Source organism: Elephantulus edwardii, unplaced genomic scaffold, assembly GCF_000299155.1.
Source record: "Elephantulus edwardii isolate Elephantulus edwardi_28Jun2011 unplaced genomic scaffold, EleEdw1.0 scaffold00146, whole genome shotgun sequence".
Taxonomy (NCBI): Eukaryota; Metazoa; Chordata; class Mammalia; order Macroscelidea; family Macroscelididae; genus Elephantulus; species Elephantulus edwardii.
In genome coordinates this window covers 6,138,342-6,155,615 of record NW_006399896.1, presented here as the reverse complement: position 1 = coordinate 6,155,615, position 17,274 = coordinate 6,138,342, and the positions used below count along the sequence as shown (strand labels likewise).

The 17,274-nt window shown below is 39.9% G+C and overlaps 1 pseudogene; it reads left to right on the top strand.

Annotated features, from left to right (window-relative positions):
- Nucleotides 1-6,671: 6,671 nt before the first annotated feature.
- On the top strand, nucleotides 6,672-8,006 carry LOC102849936 (annotated as a pseudogene).
- Nucleotides 8,007-17,274: the final 9,268 nt, after the last annotated feature.

Below are 17,274 nucleotides of genomic sequence, written 5' to 3'. Positions count from 1 at the left end.
TGGTGAGGATTTTGGGTTTTGGTTTTCTTTTTAATATGGAACACTTCATGAATTTGCATGTCATCCTTGTGCAGGGACCATGCTAATCTTTTTATCGTTCCAGTTTTAGTATATGTGCTGCTGAAGTGAGCACAGGATTTTTTTCTTGATGTTGAGATGTCCATATTGAAGTCTCCATTCTTTGATCGTCTTCAGCAAGTGCTTCAAGTCCTCCTCACTTTCAGCAAGCAAGGTTGTGCCATCTTCATAATACAGATTGTTGAATCCTGATACCACATTCTTCTTCTTCATTGTGGAGTTTGTCTTTTATTTTAATTTTTTTTTATTATTTTTGTGTGAGTGTACCATCAAATCAGATCTGACTGGTACAGGAGGAGATCGTCCCTCCTTCTCCAGCAGAGCATCTTGTGGATTTGAACCGTGCGCCTCTGGGATTGTAGTTGCAGCTCCTTGCCACTAGGCCACCAGAGCTCCCCAGAGTTTGTCTTTTAATATGGCTTTTCTAGTGTAGATGTATGGATGACTATGTGGATGGGCGGTACTATGCAAATGGGGCATACTGGCTTATGCAAAAGGGGATTGACTCACATTCCATTAGAGGATTGGCCAGTCTTAACAATCTACAAGAAGATTGGCTAGTCTCACCAGTAAATTGATCAACTCTAGCTGCAGAAATAGATCTTCTCCCATTAGAAGTGGAAAGAGACCTCCCCTAACCCAGTAAAATGTAGGACATGCTTCTAGACAGCAGCAGAAGCCATGGTTGAACTAGAGACATGAGATGAGATGAGATGGGACCTGGGGGTGGGGAATGAGGGAGAGCCAATATTAATCAGACTGAGCACTTTATTGGACAGTTGTTGAGCTGTGTCTAAAAATGGGAAAATGTGGCATAGAAGCACAGAACCATGAGCTTCTCTTGGAAAGGGCCAGAGGGAGTAAAAGAGGGAAGGAAGTTGGAGAGTGGAGAAGGCAAAGAATATCACCCAAAATAAGTACAGGTTTAGTCCAACAGTCCCAAGGCACAATTCCTCAGTCCAGCCTCTGCTTTCAGTTCAGCAAGCAGTTTTTCCTTCCATCATCAAAATCGTGAATAGCAAAATCCAACTGTTGTCAGCACAAATGCAAGGAGCTTCAAGTTACACCTTGCCATCATTTGTCCACAGAAGTACCACAGTCTCTCCAGCACTAGGGTCTCTTTATCACCAGGGTCTTGCTGCCACAAGCCTTGCTTCAAGTCTCTCTCACCTCAAGTCTTGCTATTCAGTGTGGGAAGCACTCTTTCACTTATACTAGTCCCAGAGCTGATGCTGATTTGCAAGACCATAATTAAGGTAGCTAGAGACCAGAGGTTAACTGACTAAACAAGTCAGTTTTTAGGCTAACATCACGGGGGTGGGGAAAAACCAATATTGGCAGAACTGAAAACTTTGTTGGACAATTGGGAGGGAAGCCAATATTGGCAGAACCAAGAATTTGGGAATACTTAGAGCCATGAGGCTGAAGTCTGAGGTGCTGCATGCTCGGTTCTGAAGTGGTCTTAACTGTATTCTGTTTTCAATCTGGATTATAGTTTTTGACTCCTCTAAAATAATTCCATGTGGTTTGTGAACAGTCACATCAGATTTTGGACCCAGCAAAGCAGTGTTGGTGTTGAGATGACTAGGAGGCATGGGAGTGTGGGCGACATGTCTGACCTCATGGGAATTGGTTTTGTGTTATTGATGCTGTGGACAGGGACAGTTCCTCTCTGTGAATTTGGTCAAGATCAGATATGGCGCTCCCCTCATGACCTTTTGCATCATAAAGTCTAGTTTTATAAATTATTTGCTCTGCATACAGATTGAATAAATATGGAAAAAAGATATAACCTTGACACACCTTTCTTGATTTAAAACATGAATTATGTAGATGACATAACTGCTTACTGAAAGTGAGGAAGACCTGAAGCACTTGCTACAGAGGATCAAGTACTGAAGCATTCAATATGGATTGCAACTCAACATCAAAACACAGAATCCTTATCACTGGACCAAAACACAACATCATGACAGATGGAGGAAAGATTGAAATTGTCAACAATTTTTATCTTGCTTGAATCCATAGACAACACCCTTAAAGATGGGAAAATCTACTGTCAGAGAACTCTCCAAAATCCTGAAAAGCAGTTATGTCAGTTTAAAGACTTAGATACTCCTAATATAAGCCACAGTCTTCCCAGTCACCTGTTATGCATCTGAGAGCTGGGCAGTGAATAAGGATGACAGGAGAAGAATCAATTCACTTGAGTTGTGGTATTGGAGAAGAGTGCTGAAGAGGACTGCAAAAGAACAAACTTTCTTGGAGAAAGTGCAACCAGAATGTTCCTTGGAGACAAAAATGGTGAGTCTTCATCTCATGTAATTTGTACATATTGTTAGAAGAGGCTATTCCTTGGAGAAGGACATCATGCTTGGCAGGTCAGTGATAGAGAGGAAGTCCCTCAACAAGATAGATTTATATAGTGTACAGCAACAGACCCAAATGTATCGAGGATAAGGATGGGATAGAGTTCAGATCTATTGTTCATAGGGTAGCCTTGAGTCATACTCAATGGGATGTCACTTAACCACAAGTGTTCCCTTGCTCTGTTTGGACAATAGTCAAGAGACTATTGGGTAGGTTTAGTTTCCACATGAACAGCATTAAGTGTTCTAGGATTCCTATTCTTCTCACTATCAGCCAAAACATTGAGAAGAATAGAATTGTCATTTCATTTTAAAAGGAGGAAATGGAATTTCAGAGAGGTGAAGGTAGTAGCTGCTATGTGGAGAGAGCAAAGATTAAAATCTAGCACTCCCACCTCAAAAACTTAAAGGTGTTAAAAAAATTAATTTCTGTATGTTAAAGACTTGTGTATTTCTAGTATAGCACCATTAGAAGACTAAGACATCATATGGTAAAGAAGGTAGAGAAAGGCATTAGGATATTGTAGAAAGACAAAAAGTTTAAAAATGCACCCCCCCAAAAAAAGTCTGAAGAAAAACCTTTTAGAAGGCCTTGCTCTGAGAGCACAAAACAGGACAGCAACCATACGAATATCTTTTTAAATTTTACATCTTTTAAGATACATTTAAAAACAGAACAAAAAACCACATCAACTGCAAATGTGACAGGGAGGAAAAGCATTGTATCCAACCAAACTTCCATTTCTCAGCAATATTTGACTCATTCTTTTAATAAAATTTTGAGAAATGTCTCAATGACATGAGCTTGAAATCTCTATAGGCATCTTCCTGACGCTCATGACATAGGACTGATGCTATACACAGCAGAAAAACAGGGGCTGCCAAATGATCAAATTATGGAGGCACAGGCCTGCCTTCTCCCACAGGAACACACCAGATGGTGATGGCATTAATCTCACACCAACATACAGGTGAGTGCAACAGCATGCTACACAACTCTATTCATCTGCAGATGTCTGGCTGTGTTCGATGTGCTGTTTGTCTATGAGAACTTCCAATATACTTCTTAATTATTCTGATACTTGGATTACATGTGAGTGGCTAGCCGAAACTGAGGAGGATCTGAAGTGCTTGCTGCAGGATTGATGCTCAACATGAAGAAGTCAAAGATTCTCACCACTGGGTCAGTTGGCAGCACCATGCCAGATGGAGAAGAGATTGAGGTTGTTAACAATTTTGGCTTGCTCAGCTCCATAGTCAACACTCTTGACACCAGCAGACCAGCAGTCAGGAAATAAAAAGACTAATTGCTTTGGGAAAATCTGCTCTCAGGGACCTCTCCAGAGTACTGAAAAACAAGAATGTCAGTCTAGAGACTAAGGTGGGCCTGATCCAGGCCATGGTCTTTGCAATTACTTGCTGTGCATCAGAGAGCTGGACAGTGACTAAGGCTAATAGAAGAATTGGTGTCTTCAAGTTGTGGTGCTGGATATTAGGGCTGTGGAGACATTTTATCCCCTTTCCTAGAATAGCCACTGAAATGATCCAAACATAGGAAATAGCAGCTGTGGCTGTTTCTGTTAAGGATGCGAGATTGCTCTACCTCCTTTCCCAGTAATAGTTATCTGAGACCCCATCCCATTTTCCTATCTTGTAGAAAACATCTATGAACATCATCCTCCCCAAGTTCCTTGTAAGACAATATAAAACTCCTCTCTAACTTTTAAGGGGGGTTGGAGGGATCTGGTTTTCTGGGTGAGAGTCAATCTGGCAGTTTCTCCTTAATAAACTGTCTGTCTTGGCCTGAACTGGGTTCTGTCCTTCCTTGGCAACCTTACACAGCAGAAGAGTCTTGATCATACCATGGACTGCCAAGAAAACAAATAGGTGTGTCTTGGAGAGGGTGAAACCAAGTTTCTCTTTGGAAGCTCTGTCTCACTTAGTTTGGGCACTTGGCTAGAAGGGACCCATCCTTGAAGAGGGACATTGTGCTCAGAAATGTAGAGGGATGGTACAGGAGAGGAAGACTCCAGATGACAGTACCTGGGGTAAGGGGCTTAGGTGTGTCAGAGTCAATTAGACTGGCTCAGGAGAGGACAGGCTTCAGAGCTGCTGTACATGGGGTCACTGTGGGTCGCAGGCAATTCAACAGCACCTAAGAACAACAAGTAGAAAGGCTAATCACTTCCTCAATAAGGGCATTCTGTCAAATCACTTTTTGCACTTTCATGATATGAGCTGTAACAGCTTAGAGAGATATTTCTCAGTCCTTATCAATTCTAGTCTCCGTTTACTGTGATGTGTCTTTTTGCCATAATTTTAAATAAGATTTGTTCTTTTACTGATGAAGTTGATAGTTAATGAAAATGATGACTCTACATCAATGTCTTCCTTTTCTGAATCATAGTTAATAATTTTTCCATCAAGTAAAGATTTGATGGTTTTTGTCAGTTCTTATTTATGTGGATGCTTCATGTTAAAGGCACGAAGAACTGGTATTTGATATGTTGTGACAATAGTGACATAGTTTTCCCAAAAGTTCAGTTTAACTTCATTTTAATGTAACCATATAAGTTTCCTTCCACTGAAAAAGCTACAGGCTTGTTTTAATTTATTGATTATGGCTTCTTCAGAATCCATTGGCATAGATAATCTGAGAATTAAGGGTTTTGCTAGCATTCTTATGTGGTGTTGTTTTTGTTGTTATGTGCTGTTGAGTCGCTTGCGACTCAAAGCGACCCTATGTACAACAACCCTAAACTCTGCTCTGTCCTGTGCCAATCGCACTGTCTCTGACACTTCCATCCCGATTATCCCAGTCACTGAATCAATCCACCTCATAGAGGGCCTTCCCCTCCTGCGCTGTCCCTCCACCCTCCCAAGCATGATGTCCTTCTCCAAGGACCGGTCTCTCCTCACAACATGTCCAAAGTATGTTAGGCGGAGCCTCAGAATCCTTGCCTCCAAGGAGCCACCCGGTTTAACCCTTTCCAGGACGAATCTGTTTTTTTTCCTAGCAGTCCATGGTATTCTCCATACTCTTCTCCAGCACCACAGCTCAAAGGCATCAAAAATCACTTTCACATATAACTGGTAATATAGTTTGGCTTTCTTAAAAAAGAAAAAGTGACAAACACTGCTGTTATAAAACAGAATTGACGTGAAGGGAGAATAGAAAAAGAATGGGTAGACAATGACCATTGCATTGGGACAGATGAGAGGAAGAATGGTCCAAAAGAAATATACGATTAGATATTATATGTGAAAGGCCACCTGGGAGCTGGGCAACATTCCATGCTGACTGCACCTTCTGAGAGACATTCCAATCTGCCTAGTGTAAGACAGCTATGGCCAATCAGAAAAATGCATGACCACCAACCACACATTGCTTAACCATCAGCAATGACATAATTCACCTAAAGGGACTGAGTGACTCTGTATTTGGGAACTAACAAAGGGTACCCAATCAAAGTCCTTCACGGAAAGCTGACCACCCTACTCCCCAACCCTTACCTATAAAATTTGGCCTATAATTTTCTCGTGTGTGACTTTGTTGCCTTACCCTGCCTTCTCTGGCCTCAGACTTGCCACAAGAGCTGCTAATAAATTCCTTTGTTTCATTTCAGCCAGTTCTCCATGCCTTTTTTACCTTACATATCTTGGTGCCAAAACCCAGGAGGAGTGTTCCTCTCAGAGGCTACTCCTCCACTTAGAACCAGGCCATGAACTAGGCTCTTTCCAGACCTTGCCACTTCTCCTAGCAGCTGTCCATGGTAAGTGATCTGTGACCCTTTCCTCACTTCTCTTCCCTGTACTGCTCTCCGGGAACCCTGACTGTGGGTGCTGTAGGTCTCAGGGTGAAGATCTTCTCTCACTACTCTAAAGGGCCCCTTTGACAATAGGAAACACATAGACTTTTGTGGAGATTGGTTTTGGAATTTACATGCACTGTTATCAATTGTACTTAGGAGTACAGGTTCATATCCTTGAAGATGTATCATTTTAACATGAAACTGTTGGAGCCTAGAAAGCACAAATTGAACAAGTTAAAAATACATGGGTCAAAAATTCAGTAATGTTCGAATTAGAGGTTCAAGTTACAGAAGGAAGATAGTTAAAATAAAAGGCTTATTGGCTGGCACTTTGCCAATTATAGTATAAAGGTTAGAAACCACAAGATGTAGAGGCACGGAGAACCCCACCACCTTTCTCTGCGGAATCACCATGGCGGCTGGGACCCTGTACACATACCCCAAAAACTGGAGGGCCTTCAAGGCCCTCATCACCGCTCAGTACAGCGGTGCTCAAGTCCGCGTACTCTCCGCACCACCCCACTTCCATTTCGGCCAAACCAACTGCACCACTGAATTTCTCCGCAAGTTTCCAGCTGGCAAGGTTCCAGCTTTTGAGGGTGATGATGGATTCTGTGTGTTTGAGAGCAATGCCATTGCCTATTAAGGTGAGCAATGATGAGCTGCGGGGAAGTACTCCAGAGGCAGCAGCCCAGGTGGTGCAGTGGGTGAGCTTTGCCGACAGCAACATCATTCCTCCAGCCAGCACTTGGGTGTTTCCCACCTTGGGCATCATGCACCACAACAAGCAGGCTACAGGGAATGCTAAGGAGGAGGTGAGGCGAATTCTGGGTCTCCTGGACCTTCACTTGAAGACGAGGACTTTCCTGGTGGGTGAACGTGTCACCTTGGCTGACATCACGGTGTCTGTACCCTGTTGTGGCTCTACAAACAGGTGTTAGAGCCATATTTCCGCCAGGCTTTCCCTAACACCAACTGCTGGTTCCTCACCTGCATTAACCAGCCTCAGTTCCGGGCAGTCCTAGGGGAGGTGAATCACTGTGAGAAGATGGCCCAGTTCAATGCTAAAAAGTTTGCAGAAAGCCAGCCTAAAAAAGATGTCCCACGGAAAGAGAAGGGACCCTGGGAGGAGAAGCAGAAGGCCCAGGCTGAGCGGAAGGAAGATAAAAAGGCAGCAGCAGCAGCTGCTGCTGCTGCTGCTGCTGCTCCCGAGGAGGAGATGGATGAATGTGAGCAGGCACTTGCTGCCGAGCCAAAGGCCAAGAACCCCTTTGCTCACCTGCCCAAAAGTACCTTCATGTTGGACGAGTTTAAGCACAAATACTCCAATGAGGACACGCTGACTGTGGCCCTGCCCCATTTTGGGGAGCATTTTGATAAGGATGGCTGGTCCTTATGGTACGCCGAGTATTGCTTCCCTGAGGAGCTCACCCAGACCTTCATGAGCTGCAACCTCATCACTAGAACGTTCCAGCGATTGGATAAGCTGCGGAAGAATGCCTTTGCCAGTGTCATCCTCTTTGGAACCAACAATAGCAGCTCCATTTCTGGAGTGTGGGTCTTCAGAGGTCAAGAGCTTGCCTTCCCGCTGAGTCCAGATTGGCAGGTGGACTACGAGTCCTACAAGTGGTGGAAACTGGATCCTAGCAGTGAGGAGACCCAGACGCTGGTTCGAGAGTACTTCTGCTGGGAGGGGGCCTTCCAGCACGTGAGCAAGGCCTTCAGCCAGGGCAAGATCTTCAAGTGAGCCAATGGCTTGTCACCTCACTGCCTACACTTGTCCTTCAGGGAAAATAGGGGTCATTAAAGGAAAGTGAACATTGAAAAAAAAAAACATGTAGAGGCACAACTATGTCATTTATTGTTCTTAAGTCCTGGACCAACTTCTATTTATCATTAGGTTGTTTTACAGCTGGGAAATCCACATGCAAGGCAGAGGCAGAGTAAAGAACTGCTTATGAGGTTTTCCATCAATTCCAACAACTAAGGAATAGCAGCAAGAGAATAATGGGCTCTTGTGTCCAGGAGAAAATGGATATACTTAACAGCAACGTCAGTGTTCACCCACAGCTCCTCTGGGAGGACCCGAGTTATTGAAGTGTCCTCTTTTGTTTCCAGCTGGGAGCCTAGGCCTGTCTGTCCTCTGTGGATTTGGCCATGAGGACCTGAAGTGGGCCAAGTGTCCTTCAGTTCCACACTTAAAGCAAATGAGTGGGAGCTTCCTCTCTACCACCTTGCCTATCTGTGGCTCTCGTCTGTGACACTGTCTACTGAAGTGGCCCAGCTTTCCACAGTGGAAGCAATTCTGACTTATTTTATTACCTTTGGGTGGCATTGTTTATGAGTAAGTCTTCCTTTTCTTTACACATGCCCTAAACTGGCAGCAATAACTGCCCCAATAATTTTGGCCATTCTCTGGTCTTTTCCTTCTAGATCCTGGTTTTTAAAAGAGGGAAAAATTTAAACAAATACATAAATAATTTTGAACAATATAATCTTTTATGTTTAAGGCTAATAATATTGTCAATATGATTGTACAAATAATTTCCAATACAAAGAGATACATGTTCCAGTGCAGTTCCTATTTTTCATAAATGTTTTTGTTAAGAAATACACTGTAAATGTGGATACAGTTCCACTGTTCCTCCTCCATGCTATGATAGTAGCATGTTATTATTAACATGTTATTAGCATGAGCAGTTATAAATCCTTACACTAACTTAAATTTTCAACGTTTCTATGCTGACGAGCAGAACCAAGACTCCAATCAATGACGCTTCCATTGGAGAATTAATTAAAACTCATTGCTCTTCTCAACATTGTTTCCAATGTATCCATACTCTAAGAAAGATAAAGAAGGCAACTGACAGGGAGGAATATCAGGATAGCCTGAAGTTGTTACTGGTATCTCCAAGAAAACTATATCCTTGAAACATCTGCTAGAGAGATATATTACCCCAAACTTTATAAAGCCAATGAACTACTTGTAACAAGGGAGTATTAGAAATATATGCCCAATAACTGGTATTATTTGCCATTCTGCAACTTTGTCCCCATCAAAGTGTGGCCTCTTTCGACTCATCTCAGGTTTTCATGTTTCTGGAAGGCACCCACAGCATTTCTGAGCCTGTAGAGATATAAACAAATCTTCACTCCCGCCTAATAACAAATCCCTTTTCCCATTCATTAGTTAGAAGTTCCTTATACTATATAGGCTGATTCAGTTCTTTAGAGGATTGTAATACCCAATGTCTTTCAGCTAGAGTTTCTCCTTTTTCATTAGCATTTAAAAAATTTAGGAGCTCTGGTGGCCTAGTGGCAAGAAGCTGTACTGCAATCCCAGAGGTGCACAGTTCAAATCCACCAGATGCTCTGCTGGAGAAGGAGGGGTAATCTCTTCCTGTACCAGTCAGATCCGATTTGATGGTACACATGCACAAAAAAATAACAAAATAATTTTAAAAAATACATTTAAAAAAATTTAAATAGGGATTTCTGTAAAATAGTTCGAGGAGATGATATTCGTACCATCATATCTCCCCTCTTCTGTTTTTTTAACAGAGTTTTTAAAGTCAAATTAGCCCTTTCTATTATAGCTTGTCCTTGGGGGTTATATGGAATACCAGCAATATGATTTATGTTCCTATTTTTTTTTAAATTTTATTAGTTTTAATGAACATTTACAGAGATTTTGGGTTTTCATTCATTCATTGTTGCATTATGTTCCATTTTTTAAGAAACTCTCATGGTTTCTTAGAATTATAAGCAAGAGTAGTATCAGTTTTAATACTTGATGGAAGACTCATCACGTTAAAATTTTCAATTAAATGTTGAAGTATATACTCTTGATTTTTCTCCTTGACAAAGCAGCAGCCCATTGAAAGCCAGAAAAAGTATCCATAGTATGGTGAACATACTGTAACTTCCCAAATGATGGAATATGAGTAACGTCCATTTGCCATAATACATTTTGTCTGTCACCTCTAGGATTGACTCCTTTTTCATAAGGTGGTACATGAGTGGGACCACATTGAGGAAATCTACATATAATTTCTCAAGCTTGTTGCCGCCATTTAACTGCAATTTTTTTCATCATTCCATTAACTTTCAAATGTGTATGGAGATGAAAATCTTCACTAACTTTAACATTTCCTACCAATAATGGATCTATTTTATCATTTAATTGTGACATTGGTCCTGGAAGGCCAGAATGAGCTCAAATATGAGTGATATATATAGGAGATTCTCATTGATGTATTGGAACCCGTAACATAGTAAATAACATCCTAATATTACTATCTTTTCTCCTTGATGTATTAAAACATCCTAATAATACTATCTTGAGAAGGAATATATACTGTTTCTATATTTCTAACAGTAAACTCAACATATTTTGAATCAGTAACTATACTCAAAGCAAAGTTTTTATCTTGCAATAACATAATAATAGCACATAATTCAGCCTGTTGAACAGAAGTCAAGTTAGTTTTAATTACTTTATTATCTTTACCAGTAGTATAACCTGCATAAGCCATCTTATTTGCATCTGTATAATAAGTATCTGCTTATAAAGGTGAAGTTTTTAACTTGAATTGGTAGTATCCAATTCGTCCATTTAATAAATTGTAATCACTTATCTAAGGAATAGGAATTAGAGATCTTTCCTATATAATTTGCAAAAGCCTCATGCCAATTATCTGATATTTTCCATAAATTATTGATTTGTGAAGATGGATCAGCAGCCATTAATTGGCATAGTTTGACCTTTAAGGACAAGATCACAAATTTTTTTCAATATTTGTAACTAATTTTTTACTATATTTATTTCCCAAAAATAACCATTCTAAAATTTTATCCTCTTGATATAATATTCCAGTGGAAGACTGTAAAGAATGAATAATAATCAATTTTATAGGTTTATTTACATCTATGCAGTCTAATTATCCTTCATGTATCCTTTGCTCTATAATTTTTAATTCCTCTTCTCCTTCAGGCATAAGTTTTTTAAGACTGAATATCTGAAGGACAAAATATTCAAAATATTCTAAGATTTTGAATAAATTTTGTAATTGACAAGTAGGAATAACTGGACTAGGTCATACCCAATTAATACCACCCAATAATTTTTTAAAATAATTTAGAGTATGCAAAGTATCTCTTCATATTTTTATTTTTTGAGGAATAATTTTTGATCCTTTCTAGTAGGGATCCTAAATATTTATAAGGTTCTGTAATTTGTATTTTCTCAGTTGCTATTCGCAATCCATATTCCTGAAGGATTTCTGTAGCCTTATTATGTAAAGATTGCAATGCATCCAAATCAGGACAAGAAAACAATGTATCATCCATATAATGAATGAATAATGAGTTATTATTAAAGAATTAGGAAATAATTTTCTTAAAATCTCTAATGGCTGATTTACAAACTACTGGCACATACTCGGAGTGTTCAACATTCCCTGGGGAAGAGTTTTCCAAAAATATCTTTCGGCAGGTTTATGATTATTAATAGCAGAGGCAGTAAAAGCAATTTTTTTTCTCTGTCTTTAGGTTGCAGTGGAATATTTTTTTTTAAAAATCTTAAGAAAAAAACAAAACAAAAACAACAAAAAACCCAAACAATCTTTATGATCAATAACAATACTTGACCATCCCTCAGGTATCATAGAGGGAAGAGGCAGTCCAGGTTGTAAAGCACCCATAAGCTGAATTACTTCATTAATTTTTCTTAATCAGTTATCATTCTCTAGTTACCTGACTTTTATTATAAACACGAGAATTTCAAGGACTAGTGGTTTCCGCTGTATGACCGGCTAGATATTATTCTTGAACTAATCTCTCTAAAACTTCTAATTTCTCTCTTGTTAGGGGCCACTGCTCCACCCAAATTGGTTTTTCTGTTAGTCAAGTTAAGGGGAGAGCGTAATGAGGAACAGTGGCCCTCATTATAAATTTGGATATCCTAATCCTTCCTGTGATAGATTAGATTCGGATTCTTGAAAACTAGAAACTCCTTGTTTCCGTTTTCCTAACCCTTTTCCTGGAATATAATTCATATTTAGCATCATATTTTTTGCTGGAGTCCAAATAGTGGGAATTTGTAATGTAGAACCCCATTGTGCTAATTAATTTCTGCCCCATAGAGTAATTGCAATATCAGCTACAAAAGGTTGCAGTTTACCCTTTTGACTTTATGGTCCTTCACATCCCAAAACATTCACTCTGTTTGACTCCAGTCATAGTACCATTTCCAGTAAAAGTAACAGACACATTTTTAATGCTAGTTCTGGGGGGGCCAATGATGAGTAGCTACAATTGAAACGTCAGCCCCAGTATCAACCAAGCCTTGTAATTTATGCCCTTATATTGTAACAATCATTTGCAGTCTCTCATCATTAATAATGATATTCCAATATATGTTTGATCCTGTACTGCCAAAACCTCCTTGTCTCTTTATAGGGACAGCCTTTTGCTTAATATATGGTAACAACAATAGTTGATCGATTCTTTGACCTTTTTGTAGATTCTGAGGCTTTCCAGTAGATACCATTATACTTATTTCTCCTTCATAATCAGAATCAATAATTCCCAGATGAATGAAGATACCCTTACTAGTTAAACTACTTCTTCCAATAATTAATCCAACACAATTTTCTGGAATTGGTCCAAAAATATTAGTTGGTATCTTAAAAACTCCCAATTCTGGTTGTTGTTGTTATGTGCCATCGAGTCTCCTGCGACCCATAGCGACCTTATATACAACAGCCCTAAATCCTGCTGTGTCCTGTGCCAATCTCACTATCTCCAACACCTCCACCGCGATAACCCAAGTCACTGAATCAATCCATCTCATAGAGAGTCTTCCTGTGTTGTCCCTCCACACTCCCAAGCATGACATCTCTCACCTTGCAGCATGTCCAAAGTATGTCAGACAAAGCTTCAGAATCCTTGCCTCCAAGGAGCTGCCCAGTTTAACCCTCTCCAGGATGAATCTGTTTGTTTTCTTAGCAGTCCATGGTACACTCAATACTCTTCTCCAGCACCACAGCTCAAAGGCATCAATTCTCCTTCTGTCCTCCCTAGTCAGTGTCCAACTCTCTGACTCATAACAAGTGATTACAAAGACCATGGCCTGCATCAGGTGCACCTTAGTCTTCAGAGTGATGCCATTGCTTTTCAGCACTTTGGAGAGATTCCTAACAGCAGAATTTCCAATTGCAATACATCTTTTAATTTCCTGGCTTCTGGTTCCAAGAGTGTTGACTGTGGAGCCAAGCAAACTAAAGCTGTGAACAATGTCAATCTCTTCACCATCCATCCTGATGATGCCAGTTGGTCCAGTGGTGAGAATCTTTGTCTTCTTGATATTGAGCCTCAATCCATATTGAAGGCTGCAGTCCTTGACCCTCTGTAGCAAGCGCTTTAGGTCTTCCTCAATTTCAGAAAGCAGGGTTGTGTCATCAGTGTAATGCAAATTGTTGATGGATCTTCCATCAATACTGATGCCACACTTCTCCTCATAGAGCTCAGCCTCTCGGATAATCTGTTCTGCATATAGGTTGAAAAGGTATGGAGATAGGACACATCCCTAACCCTAACCCTTCCCAATTTTGAACCATGCAGTGTTTCCTTTCTCTGTTCTATTAAATGATCCAGAAGTATTAAAAGAAGATGGAAAGAATATACTGAGTCACTGTATCGAAAGGAATTGGCAGACACAGGATTTCATGAAACAACATATGAGCAAGAGCCTATTCTGATGAAGGAAGAAGTTCAAGCTGCTTTGAAGGAAATAGCAAAAAATAAGGCCTCAGGAATAGATAGTATACCAATTGACGTATTTCAACTAACAGATGCTGCCCTAGATGTGCTCACCAAGTTGTGCCAAGAAATCAGAAGAACAACCATGTGGCCGACTGACTGAAAGAGATCTATATTTGTTCCCATTCCAAAGAAGGGTGACCCAACAGAGTGTGGAAATTATATAGAACAATATGATTGATTTCACATGCAAGCAAGATTCTACTGAAGATTATCTAAAAACGACTGGAACATCACATCAGCAGAGAACTGCCAGAAGTCCAGACTGGGTTTAGAAGGGGTCGTGGTATTAGGGGTATTGTAGCTAATGTTAGATGGATCTTAGTTGAAAGCAGGGAATACCAGAGGAATGTCTATCTGTTTCATTGATTATGCAAAGGTGTTTGAGTGGATCATAACAAACTGTGGCTTACTCTGAGAAGAATGGAAATCCCAGAACACTTGATCAATTCTAGTACAAGAGTAATATTATCAGTAAGGGCTATATTAATGCTGCGCTTCCCGAGGTGGCATGAAATAAGTCTGAGACATGCTGTCGCTGCTCACATTGGGATTATCTTTGCTCACTGGATAGTGCTGGCAGTGCTTGTTTTCTGGGAGGCCCCAAGCTGACAGGCCCCCTCTGACGTTTCCCAACCCAATCTTGATACCTTGTTTGTCAAATAAAGGTCTACATTCATTAGTTCAATTTTGTCCTTTTCCACATTTTCTACAGAATACTGAAGGCGTGCATTTTTTTCTTTACAACCCTACTCTCCCTCCTTTCTTTCTGACAATCTCTTCAAATTTCCTAATTTTCCACAATTGTAACATTTCGTTTGAGACAAGTTTAAAGTTCCTTTCAAAGTGGTAGCTATTAGATTGGCTTGTTAAGAACTCATTCCAATGTCCATACAAGTAGGTATATATTCATCTAAGTGAGCGTTTTGAACTTTCAATGGTCTGATAGCCTTTTGACATTCTGAATTAGTGTTTTCATATGCTAAAATTTTTAACAAAAGCTCATGAAACTCGGGTTGATATATTGCTCTAGCAATTGCATCCTTTAATCTAGATAGAAAATCAGTATATTTTTCATTTTCTGATTGTGTTGTTCTGATAAAAGATTGATCTCCATTTCCTGAAACTTCTACTTTATCCCAGGCTTGCATACAGCAAAACCTTACTTGTACAATCACAGTATCATCATATTGTAACTGAGCTCGTACTCCAAGACATTGACCTCTCCCCAACAATTGATCAGCAGTAACATTAAGAGGATTTCTAAATAAATTATTCCTCTCTATATTTGTAGCTTCATCAGTCCACCAAGTTCTAAACTGTAAATATGCTCCAGATTCCAAAGCCATCCGGACCATGGACTTTCAATCATAAGAAATCAATCTAAATTCTGTAGCTAATCCTTGTAATATGCCTCTTATATAGGTAGAATATATACCATAAGCAACTAGGGCTTGCTTTAATTCTTTAATCATGTTATAAGATATCAGGTGATGTTGATACAATTGATATCCTTGGAGATATTCTTAATCAGGATGCATATCCTGAATTCTTACTGGAAATACAGAAGCTCCTTTCCGCCATTTAGATAAATCATCTTGCTTTGCCCTGCAAGGCTTTAGACATGGCTGTTAAAGGCTTCTTAAAAATAGTTACTCCCTCCAGAGCATGATTCATATCATTAAATAACATAGAATCTGGAACAGTTGCTGCTGATGGAGTTGTATTTTTACTTTGGTAATATATCTCATTATGAGAACCCAGTTTGTCTATTTTATTAGAAAGTTCTAAAATTGTTTACTTAATTTCTCATAAGGACTATCATCCTGAATTATATCACCCAATTCCTCCAGATTTAGAGGTAGAGGAAATTCATCCTCCTTTGTATCAGATTCACTATCACACTCTTCTGAAGAGGTTTTTTTCTTCTAACTTTTCAGACATCTCCTCTTCAGACCATAATGGCTTTGAAGTGAGTGAGAGAAAATCACATAATGACCAAACTGAAACAGCAATCACTTCTTCTTGCTGAGCTCTTTGTGAAGCTCGCATAACATCTTGCCAAGACTTTGAGTTTAAGTGCATTCTATTTGCTGGTTTAAACCAGCAACAGTGTTTCTGCATGTACTGAAACAACTGCAAAAATGACTTTTTCTCTTACTTTTATCCCTGAGCTCTTAAGTAATTCTTTAAGTAATGTAATATATTGAGCTTCAGAGGATGGGCTGTTCCCCATGATTCTTTTTTTTTTTTAATCAATTCTACCTCTGAATTTTCAGTCCATTTATTTCAGAGGGTGGTATATAGTCCTCATGAAATTTTTTCTAATTCTACCCTTGACTTCCAAGGAGTGAGGATTTTCTCATGACCCTGTCTTTCATTTTCCTGAAAGTTTAACTTAACCTGAGTGAATTCCCTTTTGGTTCCTAGTGTCTGCTTAGAGAAGAGAAAGAGAGAAAGACCACCACCTTGTCCAAAGAGAGACTACCACCTTGTCCCTGTTCGGGTGCCAGAATGTTGCTTACCAAGGTAAATTATTTTTGTAATTATTAATAATGAGACAGACAACCAAGAATGAGATAAAAGAGAATCATCAGTAAGGTAAACAAAGGAAAATCACTAGGGAGTAGAAAACAAAAACAAAGGGCCACAGGGAAGTCTTTTACAGATAAGGCCAAGTTCTCTATTGTTTACCTTATGCTTATCTCAGGAGGAAGGATTCAGTAAATACAAACTAAAAACAATGTTGACTCTTAAGGCATGCCTTAGTGCTACAGAGTGAATTCTAGTGTGTATTAAGCCTCCCTCATATACTGATATAGCATTTGGTTTATTATTAATAATAAATTTGATACTCAGCTTCCCACAGATCCCTCTTCCTCTTTTGACCTGCCTGGAGATCTAAGCTCCCCACCTCAAGGCACTCCTGACTCTCTGGCTCTTCGCTCTTTGTCCTCCTCCTCCACTGCCTCCCTATCCCTAACCAGAAGTTACTTCCTCAGCAGTATTACCTCCTTCATTTCCTGTTCACTCCCATACACACTCTCATGATTCTCTTTTCCCTAGTTCCAACACTCTTGTTCCTAGCCTTCCTTAGCCTGCTGTAGCCACCAACCTCCTTTGCCCTCTCTGGGAAGTGGCCAGAGTGCAAGGCATGATTAGGGTTCATGTTCCTTTTCTCTTACTTGACCTCT